Raw genomic sequence first — 7,867 nt, 5'->3', positions numbered from 1 at the left:
ACTGTGAGAAGAATTGGAGAGGATGCCTTGAGAAAATAGTCTTCATTTAAACAAAATTCTTAATACATTTTTGATGAAACCTTTTTTCTTGTACTTCCTCATCTCCGACTATTTCCTGATGACTCTTGCACAGACTTTGAAGCATGATCTCCTGATTTCACAGTTTGACTGACTCCCAGTTACATATGGGATGACCAAAAATTTGCTTTTAGCACAAAAAATGGATATTCAATATATAGACCACATATTCAATCCATGAGCATGCGAGATCTGTCCACAAACTATCCAGCTATCAGAAAAATGGCTTGTGAAAAGCTTACCTATAATAATGAGGCCTTAGTCCCATTCTAAGTTCCTTCCTTGGGACCTCACACACTTATCCCAGTATCTCTACCACTTTTCAAAACAATTGGCAAAGTCCTTTTTTGTAATGTTCATCAGCTGCCTCATCGCCTTCTCAGGTATCTCGTCAAAAAACTAATAGAAAGACTGGCCTTTGTTTCAGGGTCATAGCCATAGACTCAGGACTCATCTCCAGTTGTGACCTTATTCAGAAAACCTGAGCTATTGTTTTCGTCTCGGAGCAAGCCCCCTACAACCGCAGCACAAAATTCTTGACATCATCAAGATACAAGAGAATGTGACGAGGCAGCTCTTGACCATCTCAAAAAAGGACTGCTGATTGTTTTGAAAATTGGAAGAGATGCTGCGATATGGGCGTGAAGTCCCAAGGAGAGTTCTTCAAAGGGAACTAAGGCCTCATTGTTGTAGGTAGGCTATTTTTCTCAAAGTATTGCATGGCTGGATACCTTCTGGATGGATTTTGTGTATGTAATTCATTTACATACATTGCATATCCAAGGGTAGGCATCCCTTCAACAGATCTCTATGGATATTTAGTGTGAGTACATGTGTACACATATAAGACATCCAGCACTAGATAATTGCAGAAATATTTTATAATTTAATTATAAAATATAGCCATTGGAACTTGCTCTAAGCTTAACTTATTACATTTCCATTGGTATATATTTGCAACGGTCTCAAATTAAGTTTGGAATTAAACAAATTTAAGCATGGTGAGGATATCCATATTAATATTAACATACTCCAATTGCTCAAAGGTCATATACTCTGTATGTGCAATGGATGCCAAACAGCTCTATAAATGTATAAAACATCAGTTACAAAAATGTCAATTTTGCAAAGAGGAAGGGGATCAAGATGGTGCGGGGGCTAACATACTGGCTTCCCACCCTGAGGGAGCGGGTTCAAATCCCAGCGCTGTTGAATATTTTTCAGAGGTATCTCGATCCCTACTTGAGGTGCTTTGTGGAGGGCACTTTGAGTGAGTACGCCGTCCGTCGGATGGGACGTTAAACTGCGGACCCCTTGGCGCCTTTCATAAAGAGTAGGCTAATGCCGACGCCGGGGTTCTCTCTACCCTTCATCCTTTCCTGTCCATACCCTATTGCGCAAATGACCTTAGCTGTTGGTCGCCTCCCCTAAAAACTACTACTACTACTACTTGCAAAGAGGAAACAGAAAAAATCCATATGATCATCCTAATATGGAGACAATTCTCATATCTTGGATGAACTTGCATTGCTCATCAGAGAGCCCATGTCAAATACTCTTACAGGCAATGTTTCCCAAAATACAGCATAATACTCATTACTCTGGCATGTAAATAATTCAACTGTAAGGTAAATATCAACAAGGGTGGCATTGACAATACACTATGCCTCAAGGACTATAATTCAAATTTGCAGGATAAGAGCCTTTGGACTGGATTTAAAATAAGAATTTTTTTCATAATAGCCTATTTTATGCCATATTTATTTTGGCTTCCCACCATGTTTGCATTCTTCATGCCCGCATTTCCTTAATTTTCTTGGTGCCAGTGTTTCTTCTTTCCTCTGACCATGGCTGCTGTTGCCACAGTTCATCCTCGAGTGCACTTCAGTTATTAATTTTTTGCGCAAAGGTGTCTCGGTCAAGTATGTTTTGTTTTGTTATTCCACTTGGCATTAAGTGAATTATTTCAGCCATCTTGGTATGCCTTTGTGTTACCAAGTTTGAATGAGGAGCCTCTTCATTAGGTTGTAGTCATTCAGAGCCCATGAGCACAAAGGTGAAGGTCAACATTCTTTTCCTGATGGCATCCAATTTCTTTCCAACCCTGTTGCACATGTCATTTTCTTTCTACCATATTTTATGGATATTATAATCTTTCTCCCTTTACTTTTTCTAGCTCCTTGAGTTCTTACTAAGCAGCCATATCTTAAGCTCTGTGTTTCTAATGCTTGTAGAATCTGTGGTCTTACAATGGCCTGGCAGTGTTATATCTCAGTTCCCCATGAAGAATCTTTCTTTTCAAAGGTCACAAGGTTCTTCATTAATGCTGATTTCATTTCAGTTAGTTTATCAGCCACACCTTGTTTCATGGTGCTCCTCACTTCCAGCCATTCTTACAGGTACTCACAAGTTTTGGCCCTTTTAAGTATCACCCTGAGTTATGATCTTAGTTGGGCTTTACCAAAGCTAGTCATGTATTTTATCTTTTAAAATGAAGTTCCAGAGGTCCACTTTTGCCCACCTGTAAGTAAATTTCTACGATCTGTTATTCTAGCACTTCAGCTGAGGGTCCCTCGATCACCAGGTAGCACGCAAATGCTAAAAATCAATGTCTAATCTAATTTTGGGTCCTCTGAACCTGATCATGCTTTTGACCTATCTTTCTTCAGGCCTTTCCCTCTTCCCTGATGAACTTTTCCGAAGCACAGTTGAAGAGTATTCGAGATAGCCCATCTCTTTGATGCTGAAGAGTTCCAATGTCTCTCCAAGAAATTTATCCTTAAACAAGGTACCAGTCAAGGTTTCTCTTTTAAGGTTTCTAGTCTCATTGTCTAACCTAAGTTCTACTGGAATGCATACCAAATTCTCGCCCTTCTCTGCAGCTGTATGCCCCCTTAAATTCTATGAAGTTCATAACAGGGTATTTCTTTCTTAGATTGGTATGCTTGGTGAAAATATTAAGGTTAAGGCAATGCAAATCAGAATATTATTATTTATGACATTCTATTGGTTACGGTAGGTTTTGGATGGACACAGTAACTAACCACTGCTACCTTTCTTAGCCTCACTCATCACAACACAACATGACACCTTACACTGAACAAAAACCATTCCGCGATTCCACACCCCTTCTGTCTTCTTTCACTCTATCCAACATGGCTATTCTTCATCTTCCCCTTCCTCAACAGCCCAACATTCTCCTGTCAATTATGGTCTTCAATACTCACCTATCAAAATGCTCTGCATCCATCTTTAACAGCTTCAGTACATTTCTCTCAACAATCCTCTCTTCTCCACCACCATGCCTAGCAGTTCCTACCCTTCAGTTTATTTCAATTTTACCATCCTTCTCCACAACCACATTTCACAAGCTTCCAATCCATGGCTAACTTCTTGCTTCAACAAAAATGTCTTGGAAGCATTCAAAACAACATATCATATCAAAATTTTCACTAATCTTCTTTGCCTTCCTGCTCAGATTCCCTGTCACTAACTCCCACATAGTACAAGCTTCTTACATAAATGTAATTTTTTTATTAAGTCCCTACTACTTCATTCATATTGGTCCAAAACATGTCCAAGTTAGTTTAACTGTTCAACCTGCTCTAATTTGAATGCTTAATTTAGATGAGCTATTTCTTGAAAAATAAACACCATTGTTTTATTAAATTGTGAAATTGCAAGCCATTCTAACTAGCAGCTTGCTGTATGTAGTTGTTTGAATCAGTTGTGGGGCATGTGTCATTAGAAATCGAAAAAATCAAATCTCGTGCAGCGATAATATCCTACATAAAAGGTTTAATGCAGACCGAAATTAATTCAAGGATTGTAACTGTACATGGTGACTCTTTTCCTTTAATTCCCACCATCAAGAAATGGGCAGCTAAGTTTAAATGTGGCTGTGAAAGCCTCCAACATGATCCAGAAAGACGTGAAAATGTGTGAAAGACGTCCGAAAATGCAACCACAATGGAAATCATCAAAAAAATGCATGATATGAACTTATAGGATCAGCATACAAAGATGCATGCAATGACTAAAACTGCAGGGATATCAAAAGAATGTATATTACATCTTGCACAAGGAATCGCACATGACAAAAGTATGTACCAAATGGATGAGGTATGTGCTCACTGTGGATCAAAAACGCATTTGGACGACACTTTCCAACCAGTGGTTGGCATTCTTTTGAAACACAAGAGTGATTTTCTGGGTCGATAATGGATGAAACATGGATTCACCATTACATACCAGAACGGAAACAATAATCCATGCAGTGTATATACTCTGATTCTTCAGCTCCATAGAAGGTAAAGGTAATAACATCCATTTTTTGTGATATGAAAGGAATTCTGTTGATCAACTATTTTGCAAAAGGTAAAATAATAACTGGGGAGTACTATTCTGACCTTCTAATGAAACTGGATGAAAAAATTCATGAAGGCAAAGGAAAAAAACCATCAGGACAATTCACCTGGCCACTAAAGAGTCTTGGCGCAGAGAAAATTGAAGGATTTCCACTATTGAGTACTGTAGCATGCGCCCTATTCCCCAGATTAGCCCCCTTGGGCTTCCACCCCTTCCTAAAACTCAAAAGTTTCCCAGCTGGTCAACATTTATCATCCACTCAAGAAGCTAGTGAGGTTGTAGATGAGTACTTTGTAGCGATCCCGGAAGAACACTACAGAGATGGGATAATAGCACTGCGGTATCACTGAAAAAATGTATTAATATTAAAGGCAATTATTTTGAAAAATTAAACTTTTTGAAAACTTAAATCGTCATTTTCATCATCAAACCGAGAAATTTTCAGAACACCCTCAAATATAATATAATTTTTTTGAACTCAAAAAGTGCTATCCAAAAAGAGTTTGTGCTTCAGGGACAGATAGTTTACAGCAAATTTTACAAAGAAGTCCTCGAAAGACTGCGGAAGAGTGTGTCAGGAGGGAGATTTTTGATAACTGGAGGTTGCACCACAACAGCATTCCCATACCGCATTCCTCGTGACAAGTACCTGGCCAAGCACTAGGTGGCAATGCTGCCCCAGCTGACCTACAACTCCAATGTGGCACCCCCAGACTTCTTTTTGCTCCCAAGAATAAAAAGGAACATGAAAGGCAAGAATTTTGGAATTCTGGATGACGTCAAAGAGGCTACGATGAGACACCTGAATGAGGTTCCCATCGACGCCTTTCAGGAAGAGCACCGTGACTGGCAGAGGCTCTGGCATTGGTGTGTCAATGGACAAGGGTGCTATTTTTGTACTTTGATCTTCAATAAATTTTTTTCCCAGATTTATTCCACTTATATTTGGAACAGACTCTGCACTCCTCTCTCCATCTCCTACTAATGTTTTTCAACTTTCCTATCCTCAACATCATTCAAACATCCCTAGTTCCTCTTCTAAATAGTTCAGTCCTCTTCAGCATTTAATTTCTGCTGCTGCTGTCATTTCCATTGGGTAAGATTATCATTTGATGATTACTGTAGAAGCCTTGTCTCCTAGACTCACAGGTTTGAGACCTGCACCTGTAGGTGGAGCCCCATTATTACAATGACTCATTATCAAATCTGTGTCATCATAATTTTTCAGAATAAATAATTCAGGTGGCTTCCATTTGCCTTCCTCAAAAGTTGGTTTTAACATGACACCTTTCCTTTAAAATAGCCACCCCACTGGGGTCAATGACTTTGCAGCTGCCTCACTGAGAAACAGGTGCTAAGTAGACTACCTTTTGTCTGACTCCTAACCTTCAACCCATCAGGCATGGGTGACCCTACCAGGGACAATTACCATTGCTCCTAACAGCACAGCCCTAGGGGTCATCAGAACATGCAAGCCCTTCCATCAGGTCAAGGTTGTCATCCATGGGGAGGAAATCAGAATATGAGCTGCAAAAAAAGGTGCAAAATTCACATTATCATTTAACAGCTGAAAAACTCTGAGTCATAAAACATATGTACAAAAGAAAAGTTTACAAAATGGAGAACCAAAATCATATTGGTAATCAGGCCGACTAACATAAGTACTCAAATGTTCTTGATGATATTGGATAGTTGTTGGAGACCAAAAACCTTACAGCAATCAATAACTATGATGAAATGCTCAGATGACATACCTCAGTTACCCCTCTTAAGAGTGTATAAATCCACATCCCTGGCTTGCCATTCACATAAACAGAGTATTACAAAAAACGTTGTAATTAAAAATCTCTATGTAATAAAGATAAATTTCCATTACTATGTCAGTTCAGTGCACCATTTTTTAAGAATAATTGTCACATTACATTTTAAATTAAGCCAACTATGCATATGTAATCATATTTATTTCTGAGCTAGTAGGTGATGCTGATTACAAGGGGAGTTGACTGAGGTCTTTTGGGTCATTAGGAATAGTTGGATAATTTGCTGCCATAGAGGTAGAATTTTCTTGAAATGTTGAAGAGAAACCCAACACCGCCATTACCCAACTATTAACAAAGGGCACTAAAGAGTGCCCAATTTAGTATTCCATCCGATACATGATTTACTCTATTTAATGTGCTCTCCACTAAGCACCCAAAGTAGGGATCCAGGATACCAATGAAAAAATCCTGCCACTGCACAAACTCAAACACAGGCTCTCAGGGTGGGAAGCCATGCACTAATTACTGCACCATTCCGATTCCCTTTTCAGTTGGGGCTGTGCACGGCGAGATAGAGTGAGAGAGCAGGAAATATTTCTAGTGATGGTTAAGGAGTAATAAGCATTGGGGAAGACAGCCAGCAAGGGGTAGCATTAAACCAGAAGGTAGGAAAAAGAGAGGTGAACAATGAGCAGGTGAGTGATAGAATGAAGAGCAACTAATTTGAACTTGGTCCTTATCCAGAATCACATGCCAACAAGTGATAAAGAGGAGTATGAAGTACACACAGTATACGACCAACAAAAGGAAACAGTTTATTCCTGGAAGAATACACTTGAAATTGATGTGAGATTAGAAAGCAGTGATGGAAAGGAAAATATGGGAATGAGGTATAAGAGCAAAGTTTAGGAGTTAAGTAATCAATATGGGAATACAACAAAAGTTTTGAAATGAGGAAAGGTTTGATTATAATTAACCCTTGATTTAAATACCAAAAGAGAGTTGGAGAGTTCTGGGTGTTTTAGAGAGATATGTGATATTTCATTTTGGCCACGCAAATATTTATGAACAGCATCATTAATTTACACAATTCTTCAGGTCGCATGCAGAATCTGATCATAATTCAGTGTTTAAGAAGTGTCACATTGCATTCAAAATGATAAAAACAAGGAAACAGGATTAAATGAAATGCAGAATTTTCAACTGGGATAGATAGGAGTGAGCAGTAGAAAGTTATTGAAATATTCTGAGGGAGAACAAAGGGACGTGTCAAGCAGATAATAAAATAAGTGGAACTATGAATAGAAAAGGAATGAGAATGCCATGGTTTACAGATAAGACGATTAGAGAGACAGATGAGAGAAGGAAATGGGGAATGTTAACAGAATTAGGAAAAGAAACACGAATACCTTAAATATAAACTAATATAGGCAGGAAACATGATGGAAAAAGCAGTGCATTGATACAGAGTTTAGAGATACAGTGAAATGGGTGTACTATAGAGGAAATTGAAACAAACGACATGGAGTAAAAAAGGAAAATCCATTTATACTATTAGAAAACATTTCATAAGAGTTTATGGCAAAGATATTAACCCAGGAAGTTTAGACATAAAAAGATAACATGAATTCAATGAGCAAAGTAGAGGATACGCTAAGGGA

Source organism: Hetaerina americana, unplaced genomic scaffold (assembly GCF_022747635.1).
Source record: "Hetaerina americana unplaced genomic scaffold, ioHetAmer1.1.p SCAF_2, whole genome shotgun sequence".
In the NCBI taxonomy this organism is placed as follows: Eukaryota; Metazoa; Arthropoda; class Insecta; order Odonata; family Calopterygidae; genus Hetaerina; species Hetaerina americana.
The sequence above is the reverse complement of the archived record's forward strand: the minus strand, read 5'-3'. Positions refer to the sequence as shown.